At 45.4% G+C, this 17660-nt stretch overlaps 1 pseudogene; it reads left to right on the plus strand.

Annotated features, from left to right (window-relative positions):
* The first annotated feature begins 1452 nt into the window (after positions 1 to 1452).
* Positions 1453 to 17660, plus strand: LOC148847049 (UDP-arabinopyranose mutase 3-like; annotated as a pseudogene).

Raw genomic sequence — 17660 nt, forward strand, 5'->3', positions numbered from 1 at the left:
AATGCAAATCATAAATAAGTAAAAAAGCAAACTCATTGAACCGGGTACAAATTTTGCACCTGTCAAGATGCACAGCACTGCAACCAAATGCAGCTAGCTAGCCTTTCCACTCTCCAATTTTGGGCTGATTATAGTGTAGAAAAGTAGAAAAACCTTATTGCTTTGGATTGAAATGTATGTTAATTTAACTGTTGCGGGTCATGGTTAATTAATTAGATTGCAGAGCATCAAGCGGCAATGGATCACCAACAAGTTATGTTAGAGCAGAAGAACATGGAACAACAGCCAGTTTTGGATCATTTCGTACTTTATGCTGAGGATCAAGGGAGAAATATGCTTCAGCTCTCTACTTTCTCTCCCCAGATTCACCCTTACCGTCTCCAGTGTTAAACCATTTTTAACAAGAAAAAACTACTACTCATATTACTTTATAGCACTATTACTTTATATAGCCTCCTATGTACTAGGTCAATATGTATGATCCAGATTCTTAAGCTTGTTTAGTGTGCCTATATGAACATGATAAAATACTGATGCTGGTAGCCCATAATAGGTTGATACTTCATAAACACTGTCACACTCTGAATGGGTATAAAACTGTTTTGTCTACTGGGTCATTGGTCAAATGATCCAACTATCTGGTTTGACTGCTTTACTTGCTGAAGCAAAAAATGTGAAAACAAATATTAAATGGTTCCAGTTATCTGAAAGCTCTTTTGCATCAAAATAGGCCTAAAACAACATTTCTAAGAACTGGACATTTGAAGAACCATTTTAGCTGCCTATTTCTAGTTTGTCTGGTCCAATCTGAGTCTGATAATAGTGCTTTTAATATGATTTCTCGTTCTCTATTTTACTAAACTGCTTACAGTGTTCTTTTCCATTTTTTGTTTGGAGATGTATAACTATTGTATGATGAAGAACCTTGAAGTAAATCTGAGCAAATTTGGCATAATATAATTATAATGTGGCATTGACATAGTGAATTAAACACTATCAGTATACATGTCTTGAGTTTTGAAAAATAAGAGCTGTACTAACAGAAACAGTACCTGTACCCATAATTGGGCTAGATCTTTATAGCCGTGGTGAGTGATTAGAAACTTGCAAAGTCGAAGCTGATAGTGAGAGATTCACTCTTTCCCTTTGATCAGTGAAATGCATCAGTTGCTTTCAAATTTCATCGACAAACATGGCCATTGCAAATCCAATTATACCTATGATTCCTCAGTAGTTATAACTTTTATGCATAGATCTCCATTTCCAGATAGGCTATGAGCCTATGACATCGGGACCCACTTAACTGTTTCTCTGTATTGCTCTCCATGCTGAAGTGCTTGTGTCTTAATTTTATGAGATTTAAACTGTATTTATTATGTTGCAGAATTAATATATGATACTTGCATTCTTGCAGCCAATATCTGATAAAGTTAGTTTTTTTTAAAGCTAAAAATGCTAGAAGAAGGTGTGACTAGATTGGCTATTCACGGTCTTATTGGGAGCTCAGAGATATACGGTAAAGTTATTACTTGAATTTTCAAGTGATGAAGATTGTTGTGCAAAAATTGCATCAGAGAAAGGAGCCTTAGTTCTCTCAAGCGTGGCTGGGAATCAGGAGCATCCTTCTTTATCTAACCTAGCTGAGGAAATCTTGAAGAGGATGGAAAAGATTGAGGATAGTGTTCATCAATTAGCAGCAGCAGGGAGATTTCAACCTTTACTTACCCGGCTATGTGAAGGTATGTTATATGTGATTTACCACTTCAACCAGTAGTCTAAAAATGCTTTGGATTAGAGGCTATAGCAGAAATGGTTGACATGCCACATTGCAACCAGGTGGTTGAGCCTACCTCCAAATTGGAAAAAGATATACACTTAATATATCAAAATGAAAATTATAAGGTTTAAAATTGATAATTTTTATCCAGAAAATGTGTGAAAATGCCATAACCTATCTCATAAGTCATAACCATTATGTAATATAGCCATACATACATGCGTATATATGTAAATATATATATATATATATATATATATAATAGATTTATTATCTAAAATTCCCCTTCACTTTTCTCCATTTCTCTGAAACATATCTGGACTACTTAAATGCAAGACTAACTTGGATTCCTAGGGAACTATATCACATAGCAGATGGTCTAGCCAAATGTGGTGTGTTCTTGGAGTTTCTGCATAGTGACAAGCTTCCTCCTCTGTAAGCCTATGGGGTTCTCCCCCTGCATTGTACATCCTCTTGTGTACCTTTTCTTTTTCTAATATGGTTAAATTTTCCTCAAAAGAAAAAAAAAAAGCGTAGATTTATTGTGAGAAGACTAAATTAATTCATCCTCATGGTCTTTGTTCTCTTTGGTGGAAGGTCTTCACTGTTGAAGAGTGAAGGATAAAAAAAAAATCAAAATGACTAGGAAGCATATGCATGCATACAAAATGAAAATATAGGGGCATCAGCCAGAAGCTCTTGATGGTTGAACCTGGCTCATTTTTTTTTTGTGGTATTGGACTGATCTGTGTATAAGCTTTTTTTCTTTATTTTTCTTTATATATGTATATATAAATTCAGGGTGTGAGGGATGGGCTTCGCTCCATCTTTGCAGGAACCTGGATTGGTATTTGGCAGTAAATTTGGGTATGGTTTTGTGGGCTTGTGAGGACTGAGGAGTCCATCTGGTGCATAAAGCTTGGATAGGTGGAGGGTTATCTGTTCTGTGTTTCTTTCTTGTTGTGTGGTAGGGCTTGTTCTCCACCCCTTCTTTTGGTTCCTCTTTCTTTTGTTTCTTTTTTCTTTTTGTGATCAATAACTGAAATCTGAAATCTTTAATGAATAAAACATATACAAGAATTTAGAGATGGTATGAGCTGCCCTGCTTTTAGGCTAGACTAACCAGCCTAATCCCTTATAATATTACTTCTTTACAAGTGAGCCCAGAATAATTGTCCCTAGTGACCCCTTGTTTGGCAACCCATTTGCCAACCCAGAAATCCAATGAACTGCTACCTCCATATTTCTGATAATCCATTTGTTTTCCTTGATCTCTTGCCTAAAATACCAAATCCCTTGTTCATTTTTTATCAGTAACAGAAGCAAAGTTTATTACTTAATGAAATTAAAACAAGTACAAATAGTGGATAGCCTCAGCTACCCCCAGCTCAAGACTCTCAAAAAACTATTGCTGGACCCGGCTGTCCAAGGCCTTGGTAGGGGTGGATTAAGTGCAACCTTTGTCATTTGCTTGCACTAAGTGGCTGCTCTCAGACTTGAATCCATATTCTCATGCATGTAGCTTCCTAATCAAATCATGCATCTGCCCTGTTGTCTCTTGGGTCTTGGGTCTTGGGAGGGGAAGACTGTCCAAGGACTTCTTTTAGCTAAAAAGTCAGATGGTCCAATAAAGAGCTGTTCTGCAGTCACTTGGCTTCCTTTGGGCATTTAGAGGTTTAGGCCTATGGTAAATATTACATAGGCAGAGCCTGGGTGGGTTAGGACTTAGGCCCCTATCCCACCCTACTAACTTCTGAACCTGTTGGGGGTTGGAAGGATGTCTTTGGTATTACTGCTGAAGATGGAGTCAAATACTAAAAATTTGCCTATAAACGAGGTCATATGGAATGAGTATCATAATGGGTTCAGATCTGCTAACTGCAGATTTATAGCCATACCAATAAGGCACTGTCGCCACAAGGATGAATAGCATCCCACCACTAGAAAGGACCATATTATTTGACAATATTAAGGTCATATTGTTAATTATGCCTCTAATTGGACAATATTTTGAGGTAAGCACAGTTGGCATTAATTAATAACTCAGCTTTGATTTACATTTTACTTTTATTCTGAGTAATAGAATTATCACTTTGCCATGCCCCAATAACCAGTATGCCTGACCAGCACCCCTAGCACATAGTTCAAGGACAAAGAGAGTGCAAACTAATCTATACCTATATTATATGGAGGAAAGAGGAAGGCAAAGAATTTTTTTACCTCAATGTGTTTGCAAGCACCTCTTCCTTCCCTTTCTCATACATGTGGTTTATTTATTTTTAAATTAAAAATATAAAAATCAACTAACTATTTTTTATCAGTAATAGCAAGCACTTCAATGTCCTGGTCAGGTTTCCATGGGCCCCATTGTGATGCAAGAGTTGCAACATCTCGTTGCTTGCTAGCGTTCCTTCTTAGCTATACCAAAAGGGGTATATCTAGCTGTTTGCCACTCTATAGATTCCATCTGTTTCTTTGAAAAACTTTTCTGGCAGGATAATAACTAAGAAAATTGGACCTGATGAAGGAAGATTTGGCCCTATCTCAGAATTATGCGACACGTGGCAAAGACAACAGCTTGACACAAAAGCAAGCCTAAAGCGCGAATACCAAGGGGACACCAACGGACCGAACTCCCTACTGGGGGCCCGAACTCACCCTTGGCCCCAAACCAGAAAGTAATCCGAGCTGGCCTACCTTGTAACAATTCGGGATACACCTCGCCGAACTGGCCAATCTTGTAACAGTTCGGAATACACCTCGCCGAACTGGCCAACCTTGTAACAGTTCGGGATACACCTCGCCGAACTGGCCAACCTGGTAAACAGTTCGGGATACACGCCGAACTGGCCTACCTTATCAATTCGGGATATACCTCGCCGAACTGACCAACCTTGTAGCAGTTCGGGATACACCTCGCCGAACTGGCCTGCCCTATACATACCTCCGAACTCAAGACTTCGCCTCGTTCACCACTCCGCATCACCGTCTGGGCACCAAAACCAAACAAGTCGTACCATGTCTGACACTGAGGAAGTCCGTACCCGAGGGCGCTGCACCCGACTAACTTGGGATCTGACGCTTGACGGCCGCACTCTAAAACAGCCACCTGCCACCGCCACCTGACACCGCCATCTCTAGTTAGAGAGACGGTTAGGCAGTGGCAGTTATGTCCTAGCAGAAAGGACGACGGCCGAATTGACGGATGCAAGAGTAATCATACCCGACCTGACAAGGGCCTCGGAGCGAGTGTGCGAAGTGATTATAAGAACCCCCTGCCCCCAACAAACAAGGTATGTGAACTTTGCGCTATCTGGTCTACACTCTGCCTTTGAGAGATTACTGACTTGAGCTTCGGAGTTATCACACCGGGTTCCCCCCGGAGCTCTCTTCTTTCCCGTTTTAGGCTTCCCGACGCTCCGGCTCAGAGGCGAGTTCGTTGACAGCTAAGACCGGCTGGATTGCGCTCCATCAATTGGCGCCATCTGTGGGAAATAGCTTCTAAAAGCCTCCCTCTAAATCTCTTCTACCTACCCTCCTTTCAAAAACTCCAACACCCACTCCAACACTAAAATGGCCTCCTTCAGCAGTGTCGGATGTGGAACCGAAACAGCCACTACCGGAGAGCAACTTCATGCTCCGGCGGTGTGCATTGGGCAGTTCACCATTCCCCTTTCAGTGGATGGGATCCCAAGCTTGAATGTGCCACACGCGGTGGCACCTCTCCCACTACCCATCCAAACGAACTTCGCGGAACCAACTGCTGTCCCACTGGCAGCCTGCCAAAACCAGATAGATGATCTGATGCAATGCATGCGGGCAATGCAGGCCCAAATGCAGCAATTCCAGCAGCACTAACTCCAGCAACACCAGGTGTTGCACCACCTCTCCCAACACCATTATCAACAACAATTCCCTCAGCTACCCTTGAACCAGCCACTCCCCCCCCTGGCACCCTGTTTCAAAGCCGGTCAAGGCCTCCCCTCAAGGTGGACGACCTCACCAAGGAGAGGCTTCCCGACCGCAAAACCCCCCTAACAGTCAGGCCTCATCCCCGGGCCGAAAGCAAAGAAAGATCACCCCCGCCTCGCAGCCCGCGGGTGGGTCAAGAACCTCACCAACAAAGTCACCTCGGTGCTCCAACCCCGAGTTCCCACTCACGGAGAACCGCTTCAGCGCCTTAACAGCAGGCCAACAACCCGGGCCCATCGAGCTCGGCAACACGGAGGCAAGCAGCGCCAGCACCAGGCCCACTCAAAGAAGGCACCGGCGAAGTCGCCAAACTGCTACTCGTGTGCTACATGAGCTCAGAGGCAAGGAAGAAACGAGCTCGGGCGAGGTAAAAACCATCCCCATTCTCTCAGTTCCTTCTCCCCTTTCAGCAGAACTTTTGGCAGTCCCCTTGCCTAGAGATTTCAAACTCCCTTCTCTAGACAAGTATGATGGGTCCTTCGACCCCAACGACCACGTCGACGTGTTTCAGTCGCAAATGCACCTCGCTAGGGCAAGCGAATCGTGCATGTGCGTGGCCTTCACCACCACCTTCAAAGGGGTGGTCCGCACCTGGTACCGGAACCTAGCTTATGGGTCAATAAAAAGCTGGCCCCAGTTCGTGTAGATCTTCACTGCGCACTTTGTCATTAGTAGAAGGTGTCCCAAAACCGAGGAAAGTATCTTCGGGGTAATCCAAAGAGAGGGAGAACCCATCCGGAGCTACATCAAACGGTTCAATGAAGCATGTTTGTAGATCCCTCGGTTAGACCCCGTGGTACAGCTCGCCGCGGCCAAAAGAGGGGTGACGCACAAAGAGTTCAAATGGCACATGGTGGCCAGCCAGCCAGCAACCGTGGCCGACTTCCTCAAGCTCGCGGACAAGTTTATGAGAACAGAGGAAGAGATCAACCAGAGAATAGAAGGCGGGGTGGAAAAAAGAAAAAGAGAGGGCGAGCAGCCCTCCAACCCCGGTGACAGAAGAGGCCATAACCGAGAGGCGAAGCCGAGCCAGCCTTTCGATCTCCCTTAGAAGTTCGGACGGATTACACGCTATTGAACGCAAGGCGGACCGAGATTCTGATGACGATCAAGGACGCGCCTTACGTAAAGTGGCCACCTCGCCTGAAGAGCAACCCCAACGAGAGGAACAAAAATTTATATCGTAGTTTTCATAAAGATCATGGTCATAGCACCGAGCAATGTAATAATCTCCGTGACGAGATAGAATGACTCATCCGTCACGGGTACTTAAGAAATTTTGTACACTATGACAATAGTAATAAAGCAAGTCGGCAAGGGGAACACGAGAAGGATGTCCCCGAGCCAAGCAACAGACCGGCCGAAGTCTTGCAGCGACCTCCCCTAGAAGAATGGCCAGTCCAGGGAACCATCCACATGATAGTGGGCGGTTCGGTGGTGGCAGGATGCACTTCGGCGGCAGCAAGGACGTCAGTTCGCGAAGCAGCCCGAGAGGAGCAGAACCCTTCCAAGAGGTCGAAGAAGGTAGAACCGATCTTTTTTACAGAAGACGACGTGCGAGGTGTTCACTACCCCCACGACGACGCACTCGTCATAAAGCTAAGGATCAGCGACTTTGAAGTTCGGCGCGTGTTGGTCGACTCAGGCAGTTCGGCGGACATACTATTCAAATCGGCGTTCGACCAATTGTAGTTGCAGAAAAGCGATTTGAAACCCGCTCACACTCCTCTGGTAGGCTTCAGCGGAGAGGAAGTCAGGCCCTTGGGAAAAATAACAGTACCTGTGGAAGTCGGCACATGACCGTGCACGGTAAGACTCAACCACAATTTCCTGGTGGTCGCAACCCCCTCCCCATACAACGCCATAATAGGGCGACCAATTACGCATATTTTGCATGCAGTGGTCTCCACCTATTATCTGGCAATGAAGTTCCCCACGGACTTCGGTGTGGGGGTAACGCGGGGCGACCAACTCGAGTCTCGCAAATGCTATGTTGCCGCCATAAAGGGAAAAAACAAGGCAGCCGACGACCTCAAACTAGAGCGACCTGCGGAGCAGGGCGAGGAACGAGCTTCACCCACTAAGGAAACAGTCGCAGTCCCGACCTCGGCTACAGATTCGACGCTAACTCTATAGATCGCGCCTCCGTCAAGGAGCCTTTGCGAACTGAACTGGTGAGTTTCTTACTCCAAAATTTATATATTTTTGCATGGTCTGTGGCAGATATGCCCGGTATTGACCCTGGCCTCATAACTCACAAGCTTAACACTGACCCTGTAGTCAGACCCATTAGACAGAAGAAATGCAACTTAGCCCCGGAGCGTTGGAGGGCGGTCGACGACAAAGTCGAAAAGCTCCTCGCAGTGGACTTCCTAAGGGAAGTTCATTACTTGAGCTGGGTAGCCAACCTAGTGCTGGTAAAAAAGCCAACGGCAAGTGGCGCATGTGCGTCGACTACACCGATCTGAACCGAGCTTGCCCATAAGACTGCTTCCTCTACCCCGAATTGACCGCCTCGTGGATGCGACCTCGGGACATGAGTTGCTAAGCTTCCTGGACGCCTACTCAGGCTACAACCAGATTAAGATGGACCAGTCCGACCAAGAAAAAACCAGCTTCATTACCGACTTCGGCCTGTACTGTTACAAGGTTATGCCCTTTGGGCTAAAGAATGCTAGTGCGACCTTTCAAAGACTTGTAAATAAACTTTTTCGGCCTTTAATTGGCACGAAAATCGAATGTTATGTAGACGACATGGTCGTCAAAACACAGTTTTTGCGAGAATTAATAAGAGACTTGGATTCTGTCTTCCAAATTCTGCGTCAGTATAACATGAGACTAAACCCAAACAAGTGTGTATTCGGTGTCACCTCGGGTAAGTTCCTAGGGTACATTGTCAACCGGCGCGGCATTGAGGCCAACCCGGACAAAATAAAGGCCATCCTTGATATGAGACCACATCGGAAAGTAAAAGAAGTTCAAAGGCTAAACGGCCGCATAGCCGCTCTGAGCCGCTTCATGTCCAAGTTGGCAAACCGCTGCCTGCCTTTCTTCAAGGCAATCAAAGGCAAAGGGTTCGAATGGACCCGAGATTGCCAGCTCGCATTCGACGAGCTAAAGACTTACCTCACCACCGTACCAACCTTAGCCAGACCCGAGGAGGGCGAAGTCCTAGAACTGTACCTCTCGACGAGCGACGAAGTGATCAGTTCGGTATTAGTAAAGCAAGTAGATCGGGTCCAGCAGCCCGTCTATTATGTTAGTAAAATTCTGCAGGGAGCAGAAACAAGGTACCCGCAGATAGAAAAAATTGCCTACGCACTAGTGATGTCAGCTCGGAAACTCCGCCCGTACTTCCAAGCTCACACCGTCTCCGTCTTAACCGGCAAACCCCTAAGACAAGTTTTGCTGAAGCCCGAGGTCTTCGGTAGGCTGACGAAATGGGCCATCGAAATCAGCGAGTACGATCTCCGATACAAACCCCGAACCGCAATTAAGGCCCAAGCTCTGGCAGATTTTATCGCCGAGTGCACTTTTAGCAATGAAGCCCTACAGGTCGAGCCCGAGGTCCCTAGTTTGGGCAAACCCAGAGCTCCCGAGCCAATAGAGTCTGAACCCCGTAAAGTAGTAGCCAGTGTGGCATCTCTCCTGGTCAGGCGAAACGCGAACTGGGATGAGGAGCCCTGGATCCTTCACGTGGATGGTTCCTCGAACCAGCAAGGCAGCGGGGCTGGAATAGTCTTATGCGGCCCGAGCGGCACAAAATTAGAATACGCACTACGCTTGAGTTCGCGGCATCCAACAATGAGGCAGAGTACGAAGCACTGATAGCCGGGCTGAACTTAGCGCGAAAGGTAAAGGCAAAGCACTTGGTCATCTACAGCGATTCCCAGCTCGTAGTCAACCAAGTTACAGGCGAGTATGAAGCACGTGAGCTCTCCATGATCGCATATTTGGCGAAAGTAAAAGAGGCCCTGCTCAACTTCCAGTCACACTTCATCAGGCAAATCCCGAGGCCAGCGAACACTAAGGCCGACGCTCTGTCCCGGTTAGCCAGCACAAGTCACAACAACGTGAGAACCGTGTACATAGAGGATTTACCTCAGCCTAGTATTCTCGGGGGGGCAGAGGAGGTCGCTCTCGTCATCGAAGTAGAGCCGAGCTGGATCGACCCACTCGCGAGCTTCCTGATAGACGGAACCCTCCCTGCAGAACGCAAGGCGGCCAAGAGGGTGCAGCGCCAGGCAGCCAAATACGTCATAATAGACGAACGGTTATACCGACGGTCCTACACGCTCCCCTACTTGCGTTGCCTGCGACCTGCCAAAGCCGAGTTCGTACTCCGCGACACTCACGAAGTCCTGTGCGGCAGACACTTGGGGGGTAGAGCACTCGCCCAAAAAGCACTTCGACAAGGATACTACTGGCTAACGATGAAGGCAGAAGTCGTCGAGCTCGTCAGAAAATGCGACAAGTGTCAGAAACACGTCAATATCCACCATCAGCCTGCTTCCGACCTAAAATACCTCGCCAGCCCGTGGCACTTTGCACAATGGGGCATCGACCTCCTGGGACCATTCCTGCCAGCAACAGGCGGAAGGAAATTCTTAGTTGTTGTAGTAGATTACTTCACGAAGTGGATAGAAGCCGAACCTCTAGCAACTATTACGGCCCAGAACATACAGAACTTCTTTTGGAAGAACATAGTATGTCATTTCGGGTTACCTCAGGTACTAATTTCCGACAACGGCAAACAGTTCAAGGATATCAAGTTCCAAGAGTGGTGCCAGAACATGGGGATTCGGCAAAACTTCACCTCAGTCGCACACCCACAGGCAAATGGTCAAACGAAAGTAATGAACAGAGCCATCCTGCGCGGACTGAAAGCACGTCTGGATCGAGCTAAGGGGCTATGGGCCGAAGAGCTACCAAGTGTCTTGTGGGCTCACCGAACTATAGAAAAAACCGCCACGGGAGAAACCCCCTTCAACCTCACCTACGGCACTGAAACAGTGATCCTAGTGGAAATCGAAGTACCAACATTGTGACTAGAAACGTACGACGATCGGACAAACGGAGATGAGTTACGTACCAACCTTGACCTACTAGACGTGGTAAGCGACCTCGCGCATATCCAGACAACAGCCTACCAGCAGTAGGTAGCTCGCTACTACAATGCCAGAGTAAAGCAACGAAGCTTCCAAGTCGGCGACCTGGTCCTTCGTAAGATTATGGTGCCCGAACCCGGCGTGGGCAAACTTGGACCAAACTGGGAAGGGCCCTATAAAGTAAAGAGAGTGCTCGGAGGTGCATACGAGCTCGAAACCTTGGAAGGAAAACAAGTACATCGAGCGTGGAACATCGTGAACTTAAGGCGATACTACCTATAAACCGCCAAACGAAGTGGACGAAATCAGGTCCTATGGGCCACGATGCAGAGCCAAGAGGAACATAGGTGTAAACAAGCAAAGAAAAGGGCATATTATCAGCTCGGCAAAAAATCAGTTCGCTACAAAAGAATCGCGGCAAAACAGGTCACGGAAGTATAATAACCTGGACAAGTGTCATATTATCAGCTCAACAAAGAAACAGTTCGGGAAAAAGGAACATGGGGGCAAAAAGATTATCTATTCCGTTGCAAGAAACAGTACATTGGCCATCAGAAGGCACTTACAAAAAAAAAAATGTTACATGCCCGGAGCTACTTCTTCACCATCAGAAGGCACTTCAACAACACCCGAAGGCTCTGCCGCTCCTTTAGAGTCCGGCTCGCCATCGACAGCATTGGCCATCTCCTGAGTTATACGCAAAGTGGATATGACACTAACATCAAGGTCGGGGTACGTGTTCCGGATCATCCACCGGCTCAGTTTGAACCCCCTTCTGTAAGAATCCACCATCAGATCATCAAAACGCGGAGAGGCAATGTAGTCTTCAACGGCCTTCTTCTTGGCGTCTTCAATGCCTTGAGAAAAAAGCTGCGTTTTCTCCCTGATGTCCTCCTGAAGATATTCGACTTGATGCTGCAAATCCAACTTCAAATCTGCCATGTGCTTGACAACGACCCCCATGGCCTCGACATCACGTTGAGACCTCGCCTGCCTGGCCATTATGACGCGAGCAGCCTCTTCGGCAGCATAAGCGGCCGCCTCAGCAGCTCGGGTATTCGCCTCTGCAGCACGGAAATCCTCTTCAGCAGCATGAGCGGCAGCCTCTACAGCTCGTGCCTGTCGCGAGCTCCTCTCCACTTGGGCTGCTAAGGCATGAATTGAAGAATTCACCTACCAAAAGAAACAAGTGAGCAATGACAGCAAAAGCGACAGAAAATGAAAAAGGCAGACGAAATCTGACTTACCACCATAGCATGAGTTACGGCGCGGTAGGCGACCTGGTTCAAAGGAAGATCGGTCCACACCGCGATCTCCTCAGGGAAAGTAGCCTCCCTACTCTTCTGAAGAGCGTAGTTCGGCGTCAACACGCTCCTGAACTCCCCTTGATCTCCCGAACCCGAGGGCCCAGCCCGCGTATGAGCGGACCCAGAGTGAGCAGGAGCACTTGAGTATGCAGGAGCGCCCGTATAAGTGGTCTCACCTCGCCGAACTGGCCAATCTTGTAACAGTTCGGAATACACCTCGCCGAACTGGCCAACCTTGTAACAGTTCGAGATATACCTCGGCGAACTGGCTGACCTTGTAACAGTTCAGGATACACCTCGCCGAACTGGCCAACCTGGTAAACAGTTCGGGATACACGCCAAACTGGCCTACCTTATCAGTTCGGGATATACCTCGCCGAACTGGCCAACCTTGTAGCAGTTTGGGATACACCTCACCGAACTGGCCCGCCCTATACATACCTCCGAACTCAGGACTTCGCCTTGTTCACCACTCCACATCACCATCTGGGCACCAAAACCAAACAAGTCGTACCATGCCTGACACTGAGGAAGTTCGTACCCAAGGGCGCCGCACCCGACTGACTTGGGATCTGACGCTTGACAGCCACACTCTAAAACAGCCACCTGCCACCGCCACTTGACACCGCCATCTCCAGTTAGAGAGATGGTTAGGCAGTGGCGGTTCTGTCCCAACAGAAAGGACGACAGTCGAATTGAGGGACGCAAGAGTAATCATACCTGACCTGACAAGGGCCTCGGAGCGAGTGCGCGAAGTGATTATAAGAACCCCCTGCCCCCAACAAACAAGGTATGTGAACTTTGCACTATCTGGTCTACACTCTGCCTTTGAGAGATTACTGACTTGAGCTTCGGAGTTATCACACCGGGTTCCACATGGAGCTCTCTTCTTTCCCGTTTTAGGCACCCCGGCGCTCCAGCTCAGAGGCGAGTTCATTGACAGCTAAGACCGGTCGGATTGCGCTCCATCAGGACCCATTTCTCAAAGCAGTATAGTTTGTGTCTGATGCAGGTTTCAGACCAGAGAAATAGCACTGAACATCTCCTAAACACTGCAATTGGCATGGTTGTTATCTGAATCTAGTAGGGTTCAGCTTGAGAAGAGAGGCTGAATGATGGGCTGTTATCATGTAGATTGAACTGAATAGTTAGAATCCCCAGAACAAGAAACTGGAATACAAATGCACTCCAAAACTGCAATGGTGTTGTTTTGATCATTTTCATTATTATTTTAACATTGGGTAAATAGTATCCTAAATTCCTACGGACTGAACAGAACAGCCCATTTATTTGCCACTACATTAACTCTTTGAATAGTGAATTAACTCCCATTTATGTGCATTACATTTTGAGTATTAATTTTGTTGGAGAAAATGAGTTTATTTAACTTTGGAGGAGAAGCTCTGAGGCACGTTTAAAGATATCGTCTTTAGAACGTTATTTGTCTCCACTCAATTTTACAATTCATTCCTAGAGCCTTGGGTGAGAATCTACAACTGAATAGTCTCCAAAGAAGCCTTCTATGAGAGTGTAACAAACCGGACTGAAAGAGAGAATAAATTTTAAAATTATGTGATTTAGAGTTTGATTCAGAAAAGGCATCTTTAACCTTCACAATTTCAAATGACCATAAACCCGTTGCTGTTTCTATCGACGTAACTGTTTACACGGCCGGACCGGACAGACGCAGGGTATGGGGAAAAACGTCAGGAGAGAGACGAGGAAGAACGTCAAGAGAGAGATGGAGAAGAGCGAGCGAGCGAGCGCGAGAGAGAGGAGGAGGAGAGAGAGCGAGCGAGCAATGTAATTTTAATGTATTTATGACATTGATAATCAATTTAATTAAACGGTAAAATGTAATTTTATATATATTAAAAGCGAAAGGGGTGGTCTAAGCATGCATTAGGTCAATGAATTACACGAACAATGCATGAGAGATAAGTGCTATGATCACTTCTCTCTCCTCCATTTGGCATGCATAACGCGTGTCACTTTTTTCCTCCGTCTTGCTGCTCTACCTCTCTTTGTGTCACTCTATTTCTCCACTTCCCTCCTCAGTCCACACCCGCGTTCTCTCTCTCTCCTAATTTCATAACTGAAGTCAATTTGCCGCTCATACTACTGTTCTTCGACTACTTGTTGCCGCCATGGTGAGATCGAGAGATCGATCCCAGCTGTTTCTTATCCTCCTCTCCGCCATGATTTTCGCCTCTACGTCGATAGAGGACGATGTGAAGTGCCTTGCTGGAGTCAAGAACTCGCTCAGTGATCCTCAAGGAAAGCTCAGTTCTTGGATTTTTTTCCAATAACTCGGTCGGTTTCCTTTGCAAGTTTGTCGCCGTCTCGTGCTGGAACGAGAGGGAGAATCGTCTCATCCGACTCGACCTCCCTACAATGAATCTCGCCGGGCTGATCCCCCATTCTTTGCAGTACTGTCAAAGCCTCCAGGGTCTCGATCTCTCCGGTAGTCTTGGCTCCCAATCGTTTCTTTTTATTTCTTCATCTTCTTTTCTCTTCCCTGTGGCAAAAACAGGAACTTTATCCATCTTCTTATTCTTTACTAAGCTGAAAGAGTTGTCTTGGCTTCCAATCAAGAAGCGTCCACTGCTTCTCAACTGCCAAGAAGATTGTCGTGATGGCTGCAAAAAGCATGCTCCAATCAGGTAACTAATTAATAAATATCCTTGGTGGCGAGGACGGTGTATCACCCTCAGTCTTCAAGCATTCCATTGAAGTTAGACCAACAGAGGTCACATTTATCTTAGGAGGAGCTTGGACGTTCACCTTAACTTGCAAACCACCAGAGGAAGCAGATTTTGAATTGATCCCACGAGTATCCAAAGTTTCCGAACCTCCAAGCATCATTGATGTTTTTGTTAAATCCAGAGATGGAGACGCCGCGGCCTGCGGGGAAGAACGCCGAGGTGGAGAAACCTCAGTGAGGTTTCCCTTTCGCGTTTTTGATCACTGCTCGAGGTTTCTTTTTGGCGTTTGATGATTTTCTTTCTGGTCAATTCTGGGAAGCGTAGGTTTTTTCATGTGATTTAGTTCACATTGCTCTTGCTTGTAGTGTGAAGACCAGATTTTGATTTGATTTGCTTTGATGACTCCTTTGCTGTCACAGTTTTGTTTATTGTGAATTGGTGCATATTTCTTGGTTGGGTTTTGTAGGGTTGTCTGGAGTAATTCATATTAGATCTGGTCCTGTTCTTTGCGTCTTGTATCTCCTTAATTCTGTGTTTACTATGTTCTTCCGCTTCGTCCTCACTTTTAGTCATAGTTTGATTATGGGCTGAACTCTTAATTTTTCTGTTGTTGTATTACTAGGTATGAGGTTCCTTTCATCCACTTTCCAAAATCAACCTTGTTGATGTGATGTCGTGACTAGAAAGATTGAATTCTTATTATGAATATTTTACGAAAATATTTTCTTTTCAATTTATTGTGTGAATAGTAGTTTCTTTCTTTCCTCAACTCTTGCCCTAATAGCTAAATAAATAATTGGCAGCCTTCTCTGGAGTTAAACAGAAAGATCAGGTTACTGCATAGTGCTAACTACTTTGAAGCGAAAATGTCATTATCTGTAGTGTCATTCAAGATTGGTTTTTATAATCTGTTCATGTATACATACATATATCTTTTTTTGAATATTTGGGAACTTCTGACAATGGAGTGGGATTTCATTTAACTTCTCTGGGTTTTGCTTATTTGTTATTCTTCAAGATCTGTACTCTTCCATTAGAGATTTCCTGTCTTTTCTATCATCCTTGTGGAGTGTTATATTCATTTGGCTATAGTAGTTGTCTTAAGATAATATGTCGATTTGAGTGTTTTGAGTGGTTTGGCTACAGATATTTGAATTGCATTTTGGGCTAGACTAATTTGTTTTTCTGTTTTGAGGTTTCACTTTTAGAAAGAACCGTTTTCCCCCTCTCCAGATGCTGTAGAGCACCAGTTATGCAATTTTAAATTCATTATTGGATTCATAATGTAATGTACAGATGTGAGTATTTAAAAGAGGGTCCTCTACTTGTGGAGAGGATCATTATGAAGCACCAATTCCTATAGTTTAAGCCACCTCCACCAAAAAGTGCACAGAGATTGATGCTTTATGGAATTCCACTTTAAATTGCACAATTTGGATGTTTTAGATTCATGGGATCAATTACAGGATCTTTATGCTTGGATTTTCTCTATTTTTTCTCTCTTCTTTTTTTTGTTATCTAAGTGTTTCAGTGTTTGTGCTTGGATATACACAGGTTGCTAAGGATCCATCTTTCAAACAGATAAATGGACTGGAGCAGCACATAAAAAATCTTCTCTCCCCATCTACTCTTTTTTTCTTCAACACTCTGTATGATCCTTACCAAGAAGGCACAGACTTTGTCCGTGGATACCCTTTCAGTCTACATGAGGGTGTACCAACTGCTGTTTCTCATGGCCTTTGGTTCAACATCCCAGATTATGATGTTCCCACCCAGCTTGTCAAGCCTCTTGAGCGAAACACAAGGAGTGGTGTGGTGGTCTTTTGCGTGGCAGAAGATCCTGATATGTACTCTCTTTCCATGATTGGTGTTTGTTAACAATTTTCTTATCTTTATCAGGTATGTCGATGCGGTTCTGACCGTACCTAAGGGCACCCTGTTCCCTATGTGTGGTATGAATCTGGCATTCAACCGGGACATGATTGGTCCTGCAATGTACTTTGGACTCATGAGTTATGGTCAACCAATTGGGCCCTATGACGATATGTGGGCTGGTTGGTGCACTAAGGTATATCCATCTCTCAGTTCCTTCTTTTTCTTATGAGTTCTATTGTGATACTATGAAGCTAGATCTTTGTTCTCGTATGAATTATCTGTTTTCCTGCCTAATTAGTTATGAATTTCTCATATTGCCTCAAAATGTGGCATAAATACAAAAAAAAATCTTTTGGCATAGAAAATTGTTGAAGTTTTGTCCCTCTGGTTTGTGATTTTGTAGGTGATATGTGACCACTTGGGATGGGGTATCAAAACTGGTCTGCCCTACATCTGGCACAGCAAATCAAGCAATCCATTCGTGAACCTTAAGAAGGAATACAACGGTATTTATTGACAAGAAGAGCTGATCCCTTTCTTCCAGTCAGGAATGCACCACTGTTCAGATGTGTTACGTTGAACTCTCCAAGCAGGCAAGGCTAAGCTTGGGGAAGTAGATCCCTACTTTGCCAAGCTAGAAGATGCCATGGTCACATGGATTGAAGCTTGGTATGAGCTCAATCCACCTGCAAAAGCTGCTCAGCTACCTAAAGGCACTGCATAGAGAATTTTGGTTAACGATTACTACTCTTTATCTTGATAGTTTGGACTTGGTAGTTGCCTCACTGTCGTATTTTCCTATATTTCTCTAAGCTTTTTTAGATGAGAGCTTGGAGCATATATATATTTTTTGCAGTTGGATGCATGTAATTTATTTTTGTTCTCTCTCCAGTATAGCAGTTTCCTGTTTTCTGTA

Source organism: Nelumbo lutea, chromosome 6 (assembly GCF_056320005.1).
Source record: "Nelumbo lutea isolate HS-2025 chromosome 6, American lotus-T2T, whole genome shotgun sequence".
In the NCBI taxonomy this organism is placed as follows: Eukaryota; Viridiplantae; Streptophyta; class Magnoliopsida; order Proteales; family Nelumbonaceae; genus Nelumbo; species Nelumbo lutea.